The sequence below is a fragment of the Ambystoma mexicanum genome, chromosome 10, assembly GCF_040938575.1.
Source record: "Ambystoma mexicanum isolate Mex_15411 chromosome 10, UKY_AmexF1_1, whole genome shotgun sequence".
NCBI classification, from domain to species: domain Eukaryota; kingdom Metazoa; phylum Chordata; class Amphibia; order Caudata; family Ambystomatidae; genus Ambystoma; species Ambystoma mexicanum.
In genome coordinates, this window is record NC_090932.1 from 1,379,002,422 (window position 1) to 1,379,024,977 (window position 22,556).

Here is a 22,556-nt window from a genome sequence, read left to right on the forward strand (position 1 = left end):
TATTGTATGTATAAGCTTATATTATCAGTAATTTCTTGCATCTCCCACTCATTGAAGGCACATAAACTATAAGCAAGATTTACCTTATACCTCCAAATTACCAGGTTCTATTGCTTTGCCATATTAAATAATTACGAGGAGTTGTACACAATAGTAAATGATGTATATTATGAGCCTAATATCAACTCCTCCCCAATCATCACCAGACATTTGTTTTCAGCTATGCACACAGTAATAGGGCTGGAAAACCATTATGACCCAAACCAGAATAGGGGAAACAACAAAATAGGACAGCTGCCAGCCCATGATGCAGAACCATAACAGGCAAGTAGCATTTGCTTTTCATTGTTTCTGCAGTGAACACAGGCTCTGGTCCTTTCTGATGTTAATGAAAAGCAGCAACATCATGGTATGTTGGAAGCATACTTTGTACTATGCCTGTTATGAGTGTAGTTGCACCGAAGAGACAGAAAGGAGCAGAAAGGGAGGATGCAGCCCAAAAAAACAAACCTAGTCTGGAGGACCTGTGCCGGTCAAAAGCCTGCAAACCCCAGTTTTATAGAACGGATAACTGGGTGACCCTGAAAATACTTTAAAGTTAATGGGCCCTGAAAGCAAACAATGGGTGCCTGTGCATTTGTGGAGAGGAAACCCCTCTTAAAACGTTTCTGGGTTCAACGGGAAAATAATCTTAAGATATAACACTGCTTTCCAACCACCTTTTTAGAAACTGCAGTTCCCTACTTGCATCAACAGATGGGAGCAGAGTGAACCCAGATAATCAAAACTCTAGAAACGCATGTGATACAATACCCAATTGAAGGAACTCAGAAAAAGGTTCTTCAGTAATAGAAAATATATACCAGTTATGCCCTACTTACTTGGAAACTGCTCAATTAAAAATAACATTTTGTAGTGTAGGCTCGCACACAGCGTTAACTGATTGTAACAGGAGTTTTTATTTAATAAGACTCAAGTAAGGGTATACATTATATATATATATATATATATATATATATATATATATATATATATATATATATATGATACATTACTCACCGTAATCGTATTTCTGATGCTTGATTCTGCTTAGATTCACATGCTTTGCATGCATAGGCCGACATCTAGTGGAAGCTGCGGAGTGTAACAGTTTGTTTTTCTAAACTCGAAAAGGGGCGTCGAACCAGGGCGTGCCAGTAATACTATCCCTAGTATGACATCGCCTGTACCCATGATCCCTCATGCGTGTAGGACCCTCAGATTGTGTTTTTCTGACATGAGGAGTAGCTAGCGTGCAGAATATCCAAGCAGATAAAATAGATAAGACTACAAGCATCCATGCACCTTCTCTCAGAGGGGAGGAAGGGCGGGCGCATGTGAATCTAAGCAGATAAAAGCATCAGAAATACGATTACGGTGAGTAATGTATCCCTTCTGAGGCTTGTGGAATCTGCTTAGATCCCATGCTGTGCATAGATTAGCGAGCAGTGTTAGAAGAAGGAGGTGGGGTGTGAGAGAGTTCATGAGCGAACAGATGTCTTAGATGCCTGTCCCACTTGAGTATCTGTCTTGGAATGAGTCTTAATGCAGTAGTGCTGAGTAAAGGTGTGAATAGAGCTCCATGTAACTGCTTTGAAAATGCTGTCAAGGGGTACATTTACAATGAAAGCCAGAGTGGCTCCAGTACCTCTTGTACAGTGGGCCCTTGTAGTGAAAGGAAGTGTCTTATCTGAAAGGGAATAGCACAGTTGGATACATCTGACTATCTACCTAGAGATGGCATTCTTAGAGATGCAATCTCTTTCTCTGCCTGAAGCTATGGAGACTAACAGCTGATATGTCTTTCTTAGCAGTGTGGTCTTGTCTACATAGTAGAGGACTGCCCTACTCACATCTAGTGTGTGGAGTTTCACCTCAGCAGAGCTCTTGGGTTCTTGGAAGAAGGCCGGTAGCCCAATAGATTGGTTAACATGGAATTTGGAAATGAACTTAGGTGAGAACCTAAAACTAGTTTGTCCTTTTGAATAGTAAAGAACGGATCCTGCATTGACAGAGATTGAATTTCACTGACCCTTCTTATGGACGTGATGGCTACTAATAAGGCAGTTTTATAAGTCAGGTGTTTGAGACTAGATTTGTGCATGGGCACAAAGGGAGGTCCCATGAGTTTAGCAAGTACCACATTAAGGACCCAACCTGGTCGTGGGTTAGAAATTGCCCCTTCCATAAATGCTTTGACAACTGGCACCTTCCACCATGACACCTTGTTATGGGAAATGGTGTAGGCTGATAAAGTGAAGAAAAGAGAATTGGTTGGGAGGCACTACCAACAATAGTTAAGAGTTTACTATGGATAAATTTACCCAAAGGGTCTTAGGAACTCTGTTTCATTCAAGTATATAATATTTCAGGTGTAGCAGGGAGAAGCTCGAGGCCACTCGAGATTCAAAATACTGAAGAACAAGACATGCACCGACCGTTGCCGGCCGGTAACCCTGTGCTGCACTCCTCGTGGGAACTAGTCCCAAGTAGTAATTCTGCCTTGCAGAGACTAAAGACTCCCTCGCAGGAATATTTGTTTCGACAAGGCTCAGTTTTCACCAGTCTTCAGAATGGTGTGATTGGCTTGATCTAATGTTCAAATAGTCAACCGGGTACATTCGGCCCTGTCTAGTTGTGAGTCTCCAACCAAGAATGAATCCGGCTGAGAACAAACAGGTGTAAGGCAGACCTGATTGTTATTACATGATATCGCCAGCAGATTTGATAAACAGATTTAATTTACACCACACCAATACCTTAGATGTGTGTAAAAGAACTAATTTAATTCACAGATTTAGTTCATACAAGTCAGTTTGTAATTCAAAAACAAAGGACAGCATTTCAATTGAGCGAAAAGAATGCTCTAAAACAAACCGTGTGCGGTAAAGTACAAAAGTAAAGTACACTTCATCTCAGTATAACATGATAGAGTAATTCATATACATGACAGTAGTCAAATTTGTATTTCACTGCTTCTGAGCCTTTACATTCACTCTGCTCAGAAGTTTTTCTAAAGACACTCCTATTGAGTAATCAGTGCCAACACGGGACGTGTTTTAGTTTCATGAAAAATCGATAGGGATTCCTACAAAGTATAAGGATACACTCATTAAATGTATATAAAGTTTGGAAGAACTCGATAGGTAACTCTCCAAAATGGAGATAGACTGACCTGCTTTCCTTGGCCACCTGTATGATGCAAGTGACATAGCAAAACAGTTTGTGAGTATTAGATCAAGGGTGCAAAGTCAAACTCTAAAGTGCTGTTAATATAATTCATCATGACTCACCGGTCAAAAGAACCAAATGTCTCGCCAGGTGCAATGGCTGTATCGGGCTGTGGCTCCGACAATGCACAACTGGAGGTTTGGAGAAAAAGGAAAAGGGGGGTGATATTAGGCCTTATGCTCTCAAGCCAGATAGGCTGTAATCAACATAAGCTTCAGAGTGGGCCATTGGCCCCTATTCTTGGATCAGTGCTAATTGCATAATTCAACGATCGTGATCAGTAATCGCCTGCATTTACTTGAAACTTACTTGGAAGGGAATTGCCCATGGGACGCCAAACGAAGCCGCCCGTCACAAGGACGTGCTGCACTGCTCTCCCAAGCAAAGTAGGTTGCCATGGGAGCTACCGCGCATGCGCGTCCCCGCGCGGGACGCCATCTTCATATGGGACATTGTATCATGGGCGCGATCCTAATACGTAAAACAATCATGTCTATATTAGATCCTTTATTAAGGCTCGACTAGGTTGTCTATTCTCAAACGATCACGTTGGTCCAACCACACACTGTGTGTAGCGACTAAACTCCTAAGGCATATACTGAGGGCAGACGCGGTGCTGCGCGTGCGTGCCATAGCTACGGTTGCTAGGGACGCGCACGGAGCATGCGCCGCGTTGCCGTTCTCATGTAGTGTATCCACATCCCTTCCCAGATCAGCGTGCCAGTGAGACTGGCTTAATAACTAATAACACCATCCAGTATAATGAGTCAATTCAGTCAGGTACGCTGGGTCTAGTAAAATAACTCGGAGAGGAGGTATACCTGGATTAAGAGTGACAGAAGGAGGGGCAAAATCGCAGTCAAAGACTGCTTAGTGCCCCTACCCCTGCTTGATTACAGAAGAGTGACAGTCTTCACAGGTGGGTCGATGCTCAGGCGCCCGCCTGCATCGTACCCTCATAGACTGTCAAACAAGTTGTCAACTGGTTGTCGACAATAATCAGGATGGTTATTTTCGTAAAACTATACTCTCCATTGCACCTTGAGTGATATACTTTGTAGCAATCAGTATTCGAATCTGCTAGAGGATTCAACTGGTCACCCTGCCGGTTGTGCCGTTCACATTCTTGAATGAGTGATACAGTTGCTGAAGACTCATATTACATCGCCATACCACAGGTCCATCATGTTACAGAGTTATTCAATGAAACTCCTGGTACCGACCAGTTCACAATCTGCAGGACCACAGCCAGAATCAAAACATTGAGTTGTGTGTGTAGGGGTCAAAATGAAAGCCCTGCATACTTATTGTTGCTTAGATGAAAATTCATAGTAGTATGCACTCTTGTCCAGATGTATGATATCTCAACAAACTGTTAACTAGGCATTACTCAGTTAAAAACACTATTAAAAGCACAAACACTGGATCAACATTGAATGCATTAGAGAAAACACATTAGATCAAATTCACAATTCATGCCCGTTGGGCTGAGGAAATCCAAAATGTCAATCCAACTAATCTCCCTATGGAGTAGCCTCTTTTGTACATCTCCCCCTCTCGGACCCAGTTTGACTTGTTCTAAGATCATACACTTCAATTGGGCAATAGAATGTCTCGCATCCACAAAGTGTGTTGCCACAGGTGATCTCAAGTTTTTGGTCCGAATGTTGGACTTCTGCTCAGTCCAGTGCAATTTTGCCTTTATTGTGGTGATCCCCATGTAATAATAACCGCAGGGGCACTTCAGGGCGTAGACAACATTTGTAGAATCACAGGTGCATGAATGTTTGAGTATAATGGGTTTGCCTGTGTGTGGTGCGAGATTATATTGCCTGGTATGATGTTGCTGCAATGTTGACAGTTATGACAAGGTTGAGTGCCCTTGTGCTTAGGCTGTACACTCAGAGTAGTAGGCAGATCTGCTCTAACTAAGCTGTTTCGTAAAGCATTGCTGTTCATGTAAGCAAAAATCGGAAGATCTTGAAAGAGTGGTTGTGTCCGTGGGTCCATTTGCAACATTGGCCAGTTTCTTTGAATAATACTCCGGATCTTCTTGCTCTGTGCCGAGTATGTGGTGACATACACCATGGACTCATCTTTCTTGGTGTTCTTGGGTGTGAGAAGTGTATCCCTTTCAATAGTCGCCACTTTCTCCTCAATTTGTGATAGTTTTGTGGGATTATATCCTCTCTCTCTACATTTTTGACGTAGCAAAGCTGACTGTCTCTGATAGTCTGTGCTCTCTGAGATATTCCTTCAGTAGCGTAGGAACTGGCTCAAAGGAACGCTGTCAATCGTCCTTCGAGGATGGAAACTTGTAGCCAGTAAAAGGCTGTTTCTATCAGTAGTTTTGGTAAAAATTCTTGTCACAAGACGGTTTTCTTTGACATAAAGTTCAACATCCAAATAATTGATCAGTGTTTTACTCGTCTGGGTAATGAATTTAATCCTCGGGTGTATAGCATTCATCATAGTAAAAAATTCCTTCAATTCATCATCTGGGCCTGACCAGATGCCAAACACATCATCGATATATCTTATATAGATGGTCAGATGACGTAACCACATTGCCGAGGTCAGAATGTGTTCTTCTTTCAGTACATATATGTGTTTGCATATGCTGGGGCCATAGCGGCTCCCATGCTGGTCCCTGAAACTGTCATGATGCCTACCCCCGGGCATCAGGACCAAGGCCCTCAGCTCCGGGAGCAGGCATCCAGACATTTGATTAAACCTCAGCAGCCCCCGCTAGGGGCTATCTGGGTTCAGTCCTGGTGCCTTAGGCGCCAGACTCATCATAGAAATCAGTCCTGGCGCCAGGCTCATACACTTTACTTACCTGATGCAGGCCATGCTGCAAAAGAGTCCAAGCCTACATGAGGCCTAGATGGGACAATTTTGTTATAGGGACTATTTTTTACTCGGGCGTGGCTCTAGGGAACTTCTTACCTGGAACTACTTTGGAGGCTATTTAAACCACACCCGAACAGCAGCACATGCTTCGCGTTATTCTGCATCCAGCAGCGTGACGCTCACCGTGCCTGCAGCCAGCATCCAGTCTTCTACCACACCCACGTGCCTGCAGCCAGCATCCAGTCTTCTGCCACGCCCGCCTCAAATCCGGAGCACCTAGAATAAAGAAGAAAAGGACAAGGTTAGAAAACAAACTTATTTCAAATTCCTCACCTAATTCCGGAACCATTTCATCTCCGGACCTGTAAAGTACATCAGTCCTGCACGCGTCGCTTCGCCAGCTCCAGCACGGCGCCATACTCACCAGTTCTCACAGCATCTTTCGATCCGGCACTGTCTCCATCATTTCTTTGTCGTAATCCGGCACCTAGGGGACACAAGAAAAAACAAGGTGAGCCAAGGGAATCAACAAATACAACCTCTTACCACCATAGACTTAACTGATTTACCACCGCCGGTATATTCCATAACTCTCCACATTTCATATGCCGCATCTGTAAAGAGGGAGAAAAACAACACCTTAATGCATGCAATAGTTACCGAACAGCGTTGGGTAACACAGACTTTTACCTGAACGCCAGCAGCAGCTACGAGACCTTCTTCTCACAAACTCAGTTGCAACTTAAGGAAGGAAGGGGATAAAACTGAACATCGGCACATTGAACTCTTTGAACTTGATACTTACCAATCCCGCCAGGGATTTCAGAGTCAATACTTACCGGAACTCTCCCAACTCCTTCAAACCAGTGAAGTAACTGGTATCTACGCGCCCCTGCAAGACACGCAGGATGGAGAGCTCATCTTTTATGAACATAAGGTGAGGTTACTAAGGGAATATCGGAGGTGATTAGTGGGGGAGAGCGAGAACAGTTGGGAGGCCATCACTAAAACCCACAGGTGGTTAATCCCTGTCTCCACTTCCAGGAAAATACTTCTTCGGGTCCAGCAGACAAGACTACGGGGGCCAGTCCAGACAGTCATCTCTGCACTACGCATCACGTTGAAGGAGACCACAGCTGTCCGGGTCCGATCGACACCCCTGTGGGGTCCAGGTGATCTTAACAGAAACTTGGAGATAGAATTTGTCTTTAAATCAAAAGAAGTTGTTCATCAGCACCAATCAAGAAGTGTCAACGCAAATAGGCTGATAAAGTTACCAGGTGCACTTTAAGTGAGTTAACCACTGGCCCTGCATCCAGTAGGTGGAGCATATATGTGACCACACTAGAAGGAGTACAATGAATAGGGTGGATTTGCTTATTCTGGCACCAAAATATGAATCGTATCCATTTATCATAGTAACAGTGCCTCGTGTTTGGTTTTCTTGACTCCTTCAAGATATCCATACATCTTTGAGGTAAATTGAGATGTCTGACTTCTGGAGCCATGCTGCCAAGATCATCGAGTTGGGTTGAGGATGCACTGTTAGCCCCTCGTGCTGGGAGATGTTACGCTCACCTGGCTCCCACAGGGGCGTCGGTCGGACCCGGACTGCTGCGGCCTCCACCCACGTGATGTGTAGTGCAGCGATGAGTGACTGGATCTGCCCTCCAATTCTTGTCTGCTTGACCCGTAGAAATATTCTTCTACAAGTGGAGAGATGGATTTAGCCACTTGTGGATTTAAGTGATAGCACCCCCCCTGTCTTCCCCTCTAAACACCTCTGAAGTGCCCTCTCAGCAATCTCACCTTATATTCTTGACGGATGAGCCCTCCATCCTGCGAAGTACGTAGGGGCGTGTTGAAGACCAGTTACTTCACTGGCCTGAAGATATTAGAAGAGTTGTAGACGAATCCTGACTCCAAAAGGTCCTGGCGAAGAGCCGTAAGTATATAGTTCGTAAGAGTTCAAAATGTCTGGAATTCACTCATGTCCAATTCCTCTTTCATCTTGCAGCTTTGACCCAATAATAAGATTGACAGCTGAAAAGCGCTCCGGTAAAAGTCTGTGTTACCCAACACTGTCCGGTAAATAATGCCAAGGGTTAAACTTGCTGCTTTCTCCTTTTCGCACAGGTGCGTCATAAGAAGATGTGGCGTGGTGATGAATAATACCTTCGGCGGTTGGTAAGCATATGGCGGCTAAAGGTATTGTCTCTGTCTGTTCTCTCTGCTCACCTTGTTGTTTCTTGTCCCCCTTAGATGCCGGAATTCGGTGATGTAAAGATGGAGACAGCGCCAGATCGAAAAGATGCTGCGTGGAACGGTGAGTATGGTGTGGCGCTGCTGCTGGAGATGCGACGCATTTAAAACAAAGTCTTTCCTCAGGTTTGAAGATGCGATGAATCCGGGATCAGGTAAGAAATCAGGTAATACTCTTGTTCTAACCTTTGCTTCTTTCCTTCTTTGTAGGTGCTCCAGGTTCGAGGCAGGTGTGGCAGAAGGATGGATGCTGCTGCTGGCACAGTGAACGTTACCCTGCTGGATGCAGAATAACGCGAAGCGTGTGCTGCTCTTCGGGTGTGGTTTAAATAGCCTCCAAAATAGTCCCAGGTAGGTATTCCTCCCCGACCACACCCGAGTAACAAAATAGTCCCTAAGGTAAAGTAGTCCCTTCTAGGCCTCACATGGTCTTGGATCTTCTTGCAGCATGGTTTGCATCAGTTAAGTGTGCACTTATGAGCCTGGCGCCTATGGGTTTTTTAAAGGCAACATGATGCCTGCTCCCGGGGCTGATGGACATGGTCTGGATGCCCAGGGGTATGCATCATGACAGGAGAGTAGGTTGTACTGGCACAGGAGTTTGATGGGATCGCACTCCGCAAGCTTGCATAGGTGTGGTTACCATGGTTGTCTCGCCCACATAGGAGCAACCAGGATGAGCGTCATCGGTTCCCTGTGGATCGTGTTCACCACCTTCTTCATCAGTGGGGTTGGTGGAAAAGCGTAGGCAAATATCCCTGACCAATTCATCCATAGGGTGTTCCCCTTGGAGCATGGCTGGGGGACCCTGGATGCGAAGTCTGGGCATTGCCTGTTTTCACTTGTGGCGAATAGGTCTTTAGTGAGGAAACCCCACTGAGAGAAGAGGTCTCCTATGACCTTTTCGTGTAGTCGCCACTCGTGTTCCTCTGGGAGGGGATCTCTGCTCAGGGCATCTGCTAGCGATTTGAGTTCCGCTGGAACATATTGGGATGACAGGTAAATCTTATGTTTGAGTGCCCGTTTCCAAATGTTCTGTGCAAGCTTGGACAGAATGGGAGAACAAGTGCTCCCTTGTTTGTTTAAGTAAAACATTGCACTCGTGCTGTCTGTTAGGATCTGCACTAAGTGGTTGGATAGGAGGGGTTTGAATGGACGAAGCGCTCTGAAGACTGCCAGAAGTTCTAGCAGATTGATGTGGTTCTGAGCCACTGTGTGAAACCAGAGACCCTGAGCTGTGTGGTGAAGGTTGTGGGCTCCCCACCCTGCCAGAGTCTGTTGTGACGACGGCCTGTACCTCTGGATCGTAGAAGGGTTTCCCCTTCATTAGATTTTCTCTTGTCCACTAGCGAAGACTCTGTACTAGTGTTGGCGAAACGACCACTAGATCGTCCCACTGACCACTTGCTTGAGATGACTGTTTGGCCAACCATTCCTGCATGGGTCACATGCGCAGGTGCGCGTGGGGAACCAGGTAAATGCAAGATGCCATCATGCCTAGAAAATGCATAGCTTTGCGCACCCTTATTTGGCGACCGGACTGAAAATGAGGAATTTTCAGCAACAAAATTAGAATTCTTTCCTCTGATGGAAAGGCCAACCCCTCTTGGGTATCTAGGACAGCTCCTAGGAACTGTTTTGAGGTGTTTGGCACCAGGCTTGACTTTTTCTCGTTGATTGAGAAGCCCAATTGGAAGAGGAGGTCAATTGTTCTTTGGCTGTTTAGTCTGCAAATTAGGGTGGACTCCTCTGTAATGAGCCAGTCGTCCAGATAAGGGTACACTGTGATTGCCTCCCTGCGTAGGTGCGCCGCCGCCACCACCGCCAGTACCTTAGTGAATACCTTTGGAGCCGAGGCTATTCTGAAGGGCAGCACCTTCAATTGGTAGTGCTGGTTGTCTATCTTGAAACGCAAGAATCTTCTGTGCGCTTGGAACATTGAAATATGAAAATAGGCATCATATCCAATGTTGAAATGTAATCCCCCCTTTTTTAGTAGAGGGATTGCTTCTTGTAGAGTAGTCATGCAGAATGTTTATGGCTTGACATACTTGTTTGCAGGTCGTAAATCTAATACTGGGCGCATTGTCAGATCTTTTTTTGGCACAAGGAAGTAGGTTGAATAAATACCCCTGTTTACCTGGTTGACTGGGACGACTTCTATGGCATCCTTTGCTAGCAGAACGGCAATCTCCTCGAGGAGGATCTTCTGATGTTCCAGCGAGTGTATTTTCTGGCGCGGAGGATGGTCGTGGGGGCACCCTAGCAACTCTATGCAGTATCTTCCGGATACTGTGGACAGCACCCATCTGTTCCAAGTGATCACCCCTACCATGCAGGAGTGAAGGTGGACATGCGGGCCCTATTGGGGATGCATGGGAGGAGACCTGAAGCGGAATCTCACTGTTTGTTGGGTGGCGTACCACCTGTGGTGGGGCTAGATCTACCCCTAGTGCGGCCCCTACTCTGCACTCTGGGGAAGCCCTGTGAGGATTGGGACTGATTGTTACCCATGAGGTTCCCTGATTCTGGTAATAGTTTGAACCCCTTTGGGAACCTTGGCCCTGAAAGCGGCGAAAATAGTTGTTTCCCCTCTGTCCAGAGGGTTTATTGGTGAGTTGACCAAGAGATTTTAGGGTCTCGTACTCATCCTTTGCCGTCTTTAAAACTTCTTCCACTGCCTTGCCGAATAGAACGTTCGGCTCCACGGGCATATCTATAAGGGTTGCTTGGGTTTCAGGTTTGAACCCTGACTGCCTCAGTCAAGCATGACGCTTAATCACAGTACAAACTACTGCACCATATCACAGCTATTGGTACACTTGTACTATGCAACATCATTAAGATGGTTGTGGGGAGGGCGTAGCATTTTGGGAGCATGGCCAAAGACCCTGCTCCCAAAACCAACTTTGTACATAGTGAAATGACAAGGCACAATGGTTCAGATATGCGGTGGTTTTTCTGGCCAGTTACCCAGAGTCTTGACTGCATGTCCAAAGGCCATGCACCCAAGACTGAAGTCATAAGCAGAGGAGTTATAAGTGAATATGGGTGTGGTGTAATGCGCTAGTTGTGTACACGCCCTAATGTCTTGGCTGCATGGCTGCAGACGATGGTCCCAACAGTAAATTTATAAGTAGCTAATTTACAAGGACCATGGTTTCGATATGCAGCAATGGTTGTGTCTAGGAACTATACTCTTTGTACTTTGGTCGTAAGGCGTAGGTTACACACCGAAGATGCAAGGGCCAGCCTACAGCCACAGCAGCATATTACTACCATAGATTAGATGTGTAGATTCACATGTGTAGAAAATGACTGCCAATATACTTACTCCTTACTTTGTTCACAATCCACATATATTTTTAAATGCCTTTCGCACCTCACGGAAGTATCCCTTTTTTAATTTCTGTGATTAAAGAAAAAGGTATGTTAGTCTTTGCATTTTATGAAAACTTACTACATTGCATAATAGACAGTTTACCTTTTTTTTTTTGTTTTACCCTCATTTAGTTTACAAACCAGTGTACTGTGCATTGAGCTCAGTTTCTGTGTTTGCTGTTATAATCCTTGGGTCTGTAGGCATATTCTAACTGTGCATTTGTTCCTACAAATCTGTGATATTCATTTATTTGTGTTGTTGTTATATCCTCTTGGGCAGTTAGATACCTATTGGCGTATTCTGTTTGTAGTCTTTCACATAATTTTTTGGCAATCAAAGTACACATTATTTATTATATTTTGGCTTTAAGAAGATAACATATGCATTTGTAAGATTAGTTGCCAATCTCTGCTTTAGAGTAATGGTGCTATCATTACATTCAAACCATCCACATTTCTTTTTAATGTATGCAGTGTAGTGACCTGCATTGGTTGTAGTTCCTGCATGGTAGATTTTACCTATTGTTGTAAAGGTTTTCTTTCCAAGTGACACTTGATTGTGTGTGAATCCAGTCAGTTTGCAGTTATTTTTGCTACCATCTTCATTATAACGTAGAAGCATAAGTATTATGTAGGCACTATGTGATTGTATCAGTAAGGTGGAGCGATTGTCTGAATTGCAAATGGTACATAATCTGCCATGGTTTGCATTCTGTACAAGTTGCTGAAATGGAATGCTTTCACAATTTGGTAAGGAAACATACACAAATCGCTCATTTGGGATTTCTTCCTGTATACCATTACAGAGAGTGCATGTATGTTTCCACATGTACGAAATCTGGCAGATTTCATTTACAGGTATGCTTTTGTTTTCCAATACTAATAGTAAGTACATTAGAAATTCTTGTGGATCTTCTTGTGAGTTCACAGTAAATCTCACCATTCCAGCACAGTCGTCCAATTCTTGCCGTATTCCATGAACACTGTATGTGTTGCCAGGATTGCTTGTTGCATTTCTATGAAGCACTAACATTTGCAAACACAATTGGTCTGTACTGTGCAAGTAAATATTGTTAACAATTGGTGGCAATTGAAATAGAATATTCATTGCTACATTTGCATAGCAACTTACCCCACTTTCATTTGCAAATTTGAATGGACCAGCTAGTTAGGTATCTGAGTGCATTTTTCGGAATTTCTGTTCATTCTTTGCTGACGTCCCTGGTTTACATTCCCTAACAGGTTCTTATTTGTTTGTGGTAATTGCTGAAACTTTAGCTTCTTTTCTTTGAGGAATTTGCTGTTGGATTCTGTTGCATTTTTGTTTCATTTAGTTTTCTTTTACCACGTTTTACTTTATCTGGAACAGGATATTGTTTCAGATGAGGGGAGTACAGTGAACACAGCCTATTGTATTCTAGAATTCAAGGAATATCAGCTTTGACTTTACTTGCATCAAAGTTCATTAGCAATAGACCGTCAAGTGTACGTAAGCGTGATAACGCTACATAGCTCATGCCTTCCTTAAAGACTGTTTCCTATATCCATCAATGCTTTGTCTAGGGTAAGACCTTGGGATTTATGAATGGTAACTGCATATGCAAGTGTTAGAGAAAATTGCTCTTTACCTACATACATGTCTTTGAAGAGAAGGAATCGAGCGATTGAGCGCCCTATCCTTTTCATTTTTGAAACTTTATCAAAGTGAATATTGACAAACTGAATGTTGCTGTCACGTGGGTATGACTGAAAGCCAACAACTGTACCTAGTGCTCCATTAACTAGCCCTTGCTCGACGTCAAGGTTACATTTAAATATTACTCTACAATTTAAGGATACTTTTAATATTTTTTCCAACCCAGCTGTGTTGGAGATTGAATGTTCTAAACTATTTAGTCTTGTTGTGGCTTGCTCACACATGGATACTGTCATACCATGTACGTCTAGTTTGTCTGTGGTGCTAATTTCCATTATTGGTTGCATTTCTTTATTTAACATTGTTTCATTTTAATTTGAAACAGCTTGCAAGAGTTGGCGTTAAGGCCATACAATTGACATTTTGGTGCGCTATTCGTTCCATAACATCAGTTGCACATGCATTATTGCCATAAAGTGCATGAATGTGCTGGTTTTTCAATACAACTTGTGCTTCTTGCGATAGTACACCAACTCTCATACTTTTTAAGATGTTGGCATAAGTGAGATCTGCAGAGTGCCGCATGTTCTCAGTTAATTCTCTGTATTGGAAATGTTGCCAAAGGTTGACATTACCTATGCTACCAACAGTTTTCAGGCAGAGTTTGTGGCCTAAGGTTTTAAAAATAGGTTCACCTTTCACTGGTGTCCATTGTAAAAGATCTCCGAAAACGATAATGTGTTGCCCTGCAAAGAGTTCTTCGTTGTTACTTTTAAGTACTTCTTGCAATTTGAGGTGAATCAAAGCCAACATTAGGTTGGAGACCATGGTCACTTCATCTATTAGTAGCCTTTTCATTTGTTTTAATACTCTGCGTAATTCCATTGCAGCTACTGCAGAAAGTTTGTGACAGTCTAATTTATGTTGATGCTCTACTGGAAGCAGTAGTAATCGGTGTAAAGTGACACCGCCTATGTTGTAGGCAACTAAATCTGTGGGGGCCGTTACAACAGCTGACAGTTTGTTGTTTGTCAATTGTTGAAGGAACTTGCTGATGATTTTGATTACAAATGTTTTCCCTGATCCAGCTTCACCATTCATGTACAGCAGTACAGGTTTGTAATTTTGGCAGGTACATTCTTTATTTTCGTGTTGTACACCATGTACAATTTGTTTTGTTACGTCTTCAAAAATGGTGCGCTGATCGTTGTTAAGTTTTGCTTGTTGTACCTTTAAGTCTTATGTATCTTCTTGATACTGATACATGGTGTTTTCTACTTCAGCCATAGCTACTTCAGACTCATTTGCTATTAGTGGTTGTCCTAGTGGTTCTTGACTTCCTGTTACAGAAGGTTGACTACTGTCGGAAGAGTCCTTATCTAGTTGGGCCTGAAGTTCTTCTTCCTGTTGCTGCTCATTGTGTAACATTGTTTTGTACTGCATAAAAGTTCACATCGGTGATAGCGCTTTCATTTGCTTTGAAAGCATCTTCATAGCAGTCATAGTTTTCTAGTATGTCTTCCTCGTTTCCCCATGGTTTGAAAAGTTGTAACAGAGACATGTAATATAGTTCTTTCCGTTGAGGAGTTTTTAATGATAATTTTACATGATTAATTAAGCTTTGTTTGGTAAGTTTCACTAAGCTCCCTTCACAATCGGTCACTCTATATCTACGTTTGCTTTCATCGGGTTTTACATTATTATTGTATGCAAAGTTTTGAGCTATGTGGTATAGACACATAGTTTCCAAAGTGCTACTCCTGTTCGGATAGTATGTGTCCAGTAAATTGTTTTTTAGAATGTCTTGGCTGTTGGGATCGTTTCTGGCAATTGTTTGTAGGTCCTCATATGATTTCAGCACTCTTTCTAGATTTTGCAGGACCAAGATTTAGCCATACTATGTTGTCTGATTTTCCATATAAAGCAGTACCGGTTAAACGATCTGCTGCTTCATAGGCCCCACATTCTCTATGAGAGAGCATTTTTATGCCTAGTCTGTACAATTTATATGATAATGTTTTGTCTGATGCTAGGTCATCCCAGAGGTCTTGAAGCTCTGTTTTTTCTGCTTTTGTTAAGTAGGCTGTAACATATCGTGCAACAGCAGTTGAATTGTCTGCAATGTACTGCACATCTTTGTTTGCATTCCATAAGAGGGCAACAATTACATTGTAATTGTTGATATATTTTGATTCTTCCCTTCTTTTTATGTAATACGTGTTCTTAGGTGATTTACCTTTAACACTATGTCAAACTGAAGACATGAAGTTGTTTACTTCACCTGTTCTGTAACTGGTCTAGGGAAACCAAAGAGGCATTTGGTGTAGTATTTACCTTTGTTTTTGTATTTGCAGCGACAATATTTGCCACATTTGTGTCTTTGAAATTGTAAAATCTGCCCATGCAGGTCACTTTGTGTCTGTTGTGAAGGGATTTCACAAGTGACATATTTTTGGATAAACTGATAAATTTCGGTGCACCTTTGATCCATAACAGCATGTGAATATGTGGTGCTCCTCTCGCTTGATATTCTTTTATCCAAAAGAAGTGTTGCATTTCTCCAAGGGGAGGAACAGTTTTATTGCAAATAAAGTGTAGCATGGCAATGAAACGATGATGGAAATATCTTGACATATTAACTGGATCTAGAGAGCAAAGTTCTCCAGGTGTTAATATATCTATGTTGTTTTTGTTGCTGTTTGCTATGCGTATAAACTCATGTAAATCATCCCATGCATATTCTGCACAACTTAGCGTAACTAACCAAGTCGGTGGTCCAAGGTTTCTGATCATACAAAGCACGTCTCTGTGCCATCGGAACCAGTATTCCTTTGTACCACGCATGTTTGCAAACAAATTTGTTATACTTGAATGTAAAAGCTCATCTTTTTCTTGTACTTTTTGTATTAACTGCATAGCTGACATATTTTGAAAGTGGGTTCCAGATTTCAAAATGTGTGGAACTCCGTAACATAGTGTTGCTAATTCACTTTCATAGAGTAGGTGGAATATGTATTCCACATTTTGTCTAAATCTGGGATCTTGCGAATACATACGTAATGAGCGGTATTCTGATGCCCCAATCTGAGTGGGTCTATCATTGTATCTTCCACCTTTGCCAGTAGGAAATAGCAGTGGAAAAGCACGTGCTTCTATGCTTTTTTCCCATATACTCATTGGTGACCCTTTGGTTTGTCACATTTGGTAAGTTTCTAGTGCATCATCTATGCTTTCATTGGAATGCAATGGATGAATTGTGTAATGGTCCAGAGTGGATACTGTAGCAGGATCCAGAAGTTCGAATTGTCCAGTTTCTGGTGGATCTTGAATTATTTCAGTTGTTTCCCTTAAGCTTTCATCAATATTTATTTCCTTGTAGTACTCGTTATTGTCTTTTAGATATTGCAATGCTCATCTAACTTTATGTAAGTCCACCAGTTGTTGCCAATTTTTTTTGTCCTTTGTTGGTACACCATTTACCAAGACTATTAAAGAATGCTCTATTGAACATTGCCCACCTAGAGTGTTATGTTATGTTATTTTGCACTTATATAGCGCCTTATATACCATTGGTATGGTCTGAAGGCGCTGGTAGGTTGAACGCCCTTGGGAACCGAAGTTCATGTCAGTAGAGGGAGGAGAGAGGGTCCAAAAGGTGCATGTGCGCAACAGGTATGTGTGCAGCTGGTGCGAAAATTCCTGTGGAAGCTGCTTCATAGCGGTAGGTGTGGTGGCTGAGAGGTCAGGAGTATGTGTTCGAATCTGGCAGGAATTATCCAGACCGAGAGTGGCAGCGTAAGGCCTGAGGAGAACGCCTGGCTAGGGGTGCGAGACCAGCAGTGATTACATAGAGTGATGTGGAGTGAGCAGCGTCATATGTTGATATGAGAACAGTTATACCGAATGGTGTCATAGTATCTCTGTGTTCTAGTTGGGTGGTGGTGTAAGGAGAGAGTAAGCGTGGGGTGTGATATGAGGTATGATCTTTTAAAGGATCCATGCATTCTAGGTATAATATGGACATCATGCAGTTAAGCAATTCGTCCGTTCTGCACATTCGTCGGCCGTCCACACGTCCTCTCGCCACACACGTCCTCTCGCTACACACGTCCTCTCTCCACAACACATTCTCTCGCTACAACACGTCCTCTCGCCACAACACGTCCTTTCGCCACCCACGTCCTCTCGCCACCCACGTCCTCTCGCCACCCACATCCTCTCGCCACACACGTCCTCTCGCCACACACGTCCTCTCGCCACACACGTCCTCTCGCCACACACGTCCTCTCGACCACACACGTCCTCTCGACCACACACGTCCTCTCGCCACACACGTCCTCTCATCACAACGCGTCCTCTCGTCACAACGCGTCCTCTCGTCACAACGCGTCCTCTCGCCACAACATGTCCTCTCGCCAAGCACGTTTTCTCTCGTCACACATGTCTACTCTCCACACACGTCTTCTCTCCACACACGTCTTCTCTCCACACACGTCTTCTCTCCACACATGTCTTCGCTCTCTACACCCGGCCGCCCTGGACACCCGGCCGCCCTGGACACCCGGCCGCCCTCCACACCCGGCCGCCCTCCACACCCGGCCGCCCTCCACACCTGGCTGACCTCCACACCTGGCTGACCTCCACACTCGTCCGCCCTCAATACTCGTCCGCCCTCAACACTCATCCGCTCCCGACACTCATCCGCTCCCGACACTCATCCGCTCCCGACACTCATCCGCTCCCGACACTCATCCGCTCCCGACACTCATCCGCCCTCGACACTCATCCGCCCTCGACACTCATCCGCCCTCGACACTCATCCGCCCTCGACACTCATCCGCCCTCGACACTCATCCGCCCTCGACACTCATCCGCCCTCGACACTCATCCGCCCTCGACACACATCCGCCCTCGACACACATCCGCCCTCAACACACATCCGCCCTCAACACTCTTCCGCTCTCCACGGTCATCCTCTCTATATGCTTGTTCGCTTGTATACGATCGTCTGGCCACGCGTTCACCTAGTCTATACGTTTGTTGGTTCAGTAAAGTTAATTTTATACGCCCTCATCAGTTCTACGTGCTCCTTAGTTCTGTTCGCTTCTCTGTATTTGCGTTCATATTAGCTTTTACATACTGCTATGTGCATTTCATCGGTTCAGATCTCCTTAGTTTCTCATTGATTTATTCGTAATATCTGCTTCCCTGTATTTGATCTACTTTACTCGTTTATTGATAGGTCGGTGTGATGGTGCTAGTTTGGAAGCCGGTTGGTTTTAGGGGAAGAGCCAGGTTTTCAGTAGTTTGCGGAAGGACGTTAAGTCCTCAGTTAGGCGGATGTGGGGTGGGAGCGAGTTCCACAGGGTTGGAGCTTGGGCTGAGAATGATGTTCCGCCTATCCTGATTGAGTTTGTCTTAGGAATTGTTAGGAGGCCGGCTGAGCTTGATTTTAGGGTGCGAGAGGGATGATATGGTATTAGTTTTTCTTGAAGATATTGAGGTCCAGTTTTATGCAGTGCTCGATGGGTGAGGCATAAGGTTTTGAAAGCCACCCTACGGGCTACTGGAAGCCAGTGCAGTGTCTTGAGGGCTGGGGATACGTGGTCTCTTGGACCTAGCGCAAGTAGCATTTTGGCCGCCGCGTTTTGTGCTCTTTGGAGTTTATTCAGCTGGTAGGCATGGATTCCGAGGTATAGGGGGTTTCCGTAGTCCAGTCTGGATATAACGATTGATTGGACGGCAGAGACTCTGTTCGGAAATGAGAGGTATGGAAAGATGCGCCTGACGATTTTAAGGTGGTAGTGGCAAGACTGAGACATTGTTGACTTGGCGCGAGAGTGTTAGGCCGGAGTCTAGGGTGCATCCAAGATTTTTCACTGTGTTGGAGGGTGTCGTGAGTTGCCCATGGCGGGTGGCCAGGGAAGAGGGTGCGGAAGAAGATCGGAGTTGCCGCACACCATGATTTCTGTTTTGGCGGGGTTTAGCAGGAGGTGGCTTTGGGTCATCCAGCGGTCAATGTTAAGGAGGCAGGCTGCCAGGTCGGGTCGGGAGTTGGGTTTCGAGTTCAGGAATTTTAAGATTAGTTGGGTGTCGTCGGCGTAGTTGTAACATATGATGTTGTGTGAGCGAATTATTGGCGGGAGGGTGATCAGGTAGAGATTGAACAGCAGGGCAGATAGACATGCTCCTTGAAGGACTCCCGTGTCGACTGGTCGAGCTTGGGAGGTAAGGCCGGAGAGTGTAGTTATTTGGTGCCTGTCTTTGAGGAAAGAGGCTATCCATTTAAGAGCGGTTCCACGGATTCCTAGGGAGTGGAGGCGGTCTAGGAGGATTGAGTGGTTGATCGTGTCAAAGGCAGCGGATAGGTCAAGGAGGATTAGTGCTGCGCATCCTGCGGCGTCTGCTGTCATTTTGAGGTCGTCCCAAATCGACGTTAGGGTGGTTTCGGTTCTGTGACATGATCTGAAACCTGATTGAGCAGGGTCTAGGAGGTTATTGGCTTCGACAAAGGCATTTAGTTGGGAGTAGACGGTTCGGTCAATGAGTTTGGCAAGGAACCTGGTGTTTGAGATTGGGCGGTAGTTTTTGACCTCGAGAGGGTCGAGCGAAGATTTTTTTATAAGAGGTTTGACGTATACCATTTTGAATGCCTCGGGAAATATACCGGAGGAAAGGGAGTCGTTTATGATAGATCTTGCGTGCTCTCCTGCGCAGGTGGAGGCAAAAATTCCTTTGAGAGTTTTGGCTGGGCAAGGGTCTAGTGGTGATCCAGATGGTTTGCGGGCAGATAGAAGTTTGAAAAATTGCTCTGGTGATAATGGACTAAAGGATTCCAACGTTGGTTGCGTTGAGGTCGCAGGTGAGGGGCTGGCCGGTGCGGGCGGCGGAGTGTCAATTGGTTGTAGGAGAGCCAATTTGGTGTTTAGAGTTTTAGTCCTTTCATTAGCCGTGGTGTAAAAATGGAGGGAGAGTGAATCACACAGTGATTGTGACGGGGTCGAGATGGTTGTGTTACAGGCTGGATTGGTGAATTCGGAGATGATTTTGTGGAGTTCTTTGCTTGGATTTTTGGAGTTTAGGATTCGGGTGTTGTAGTGGGCTTTTTTTGCTTTCCGGATTTCGGCCTTGTACTGATACAATTGTCGGGCCAAGGTGGTCTTGCTCTCTTGGGTTTTCTCTTTCCGCCAATTGCGTTCAAGGTATTTGTAATGCCGTTTAGTGGTTTTTAACTCAGGAGTGAACCATCAACCATGTGTAGATTTTCCGTTAGACATAATGTCAAATAAACTATTTTGCCACAAATGCCTTTTACCAATTCAGAGGAAGGTAATTTTGCTGTTTTTGGATGAAGGCGTATAATTGCTTGAAATGGGTGAACTGTTTGAATTATTTGTAACGCTCACCTGTTTCCCATGGAGGCGCAGGTCTGGCTTCGAGTGCTGATGCTTCTTCAATCGTGAAGCGCAGGACTCTGAAGATGGACAGGAAGGGCCCTCAACTCTGGCTTCTCCGGCTTGCAGGAATATTCCCCTGTGCGTGAAAAGGGAGTATTACCTACTGACTGAGTTATGCTCAAGCCTCCCACTCTCTTCCAACCCTCCACGATACCCTTCCACGATTCCCCGTGAAGTCTCACCTTAGGGTCTGAAAGGACGAGCTCTCCATCCTGCTTCTGACGCAGGGGCGCGTTGAACCCAGTTACTTCACTGGATTGAGGTTGGATGGGAGTTCAGGTAAGCTTGATTATACTGGTAAGGCGCTGTAAAAGTTCTGTTGCAAGTTCAAAAGTTCAAGCTTTAAATAATAATGTTCATTGTCTTTTTTTAGGTGATGAATGAAGATTCCTTTGGAGACTTCTTGCAACAAAGCGTTGATGTTGATGTCTTTTCCCCATAGGGGCCGGGGTTCGGAATGCCGGAGATATGGCGCCGACCCGAGGTGAAACGTGCAGTTCCAGTAAAGATCTGGTAAGTCCTAGATGAGCGCTCAGGTAATGTTTTTGCATTCGCTCATCTAATGTCTTTGTCTTTTTTCCCCATAGGGGCCGGGTCCTGCTTGGAAGCAGCAAGACCCGAAATGAAATGGGAATGACCCAACAGGTAAGTCTTAAAAGGAAACTGAGCTTTTCCTATTCCCTTCCTTCTCTCACCTCTTATTCTTGTCTTTTTCTCTAGGCTCTGGGAAGTGGCTGTGTATCCGGATGATCGCTGCTGAAGATGGAGGAACCCAGGAAAGGTGAGTGAAATGCAGCGCTGCAGCGATCGTAACGAAATGCTTTTAAAAATGATGTCTTCCCTTTCAGGATCGTCGGTGATGTCTCTGTGGTGCAGATAAGCTGGTAGGTCTCTTGTCTCCCTTTGCAGGTGACCCAAGATGCTGACAGGCGTGCCTGAAGTCCAGATGCAGGAGCTGACACGGTGAGCGTCCAGCTGCGAGGAGCAGAACAACGTGAAGCGTGAGTTGCTGATCGGGTGTGGTTTAAATAGCTTTGGAAGAAGTTCCAAGTGTGTATCCTTCCTCCGATCAGGTATGTATCCTTCCCCGACCACACCCGGGTGGAAAGTAGTCCCACAGGTAAAGTAGTTCCTATTCAGGCCTCAAGAGGGCCTGGATGTGGCAGCATGGTCTGCATCAGGTAAGTGCACATTAAAACACTTGAACACATGTCTATCTTTATGAGCCTGGCGCCTAAGGCGCCAGGACAGAGGTCCAACATGAGCCTGGCGCCTAAGGCGCCAGGACTGAGTCCAAAGGGCCCCAGCTTGGGCCCGCTGGCACTCCCCTGGGGGAAATGATGCCTGCCTCTGGGGTTGCTGGGTCGGACCTGGCTCCTTGGAGGTAGGCATCATGACAGTACCCCCCCTCAAGGCCCCTCCCAAGGTTCTTCCCTCCGGGGGTTTGGGCTTGTTCGGAAATCTCCGGTGAAACCTTTGTACTAATCGAGGTGCGTGGACATGGTTACTAGGCTCCCACGATCTCTCCTGAGGTCCATATCCCTTCCAGTCAACAAGATAGAAGAGTTTCGACTTTACCACCTTGGAGTCTAAAATGTCTTTAACTTCGAATTCTAATTCCCCTTCAATTTGCACTGGATCTGGAGGCTTGGACAATCGGGTTCCTGGTTGTACTGGCTTCAAAAGTGATGCATGAA

At 44.9% G+C, this 22,556-nt stretch overlaps 1 protein-coding gene across 1 annotated transcript in view; it reads right to left on the reverse strand.

Annotated features, from left to right (window-relative positions):
• Nucleotides 1-22,556, reverse strand: part of ANKRD13A (ankyrin repeat domain 13A) — a 1,258,643-nt gene that overhangs the window by 323,178 nt on the left and 912,909 nt on the right. The gene's annotated exons all lie outside the window — the stretch shown is intronic.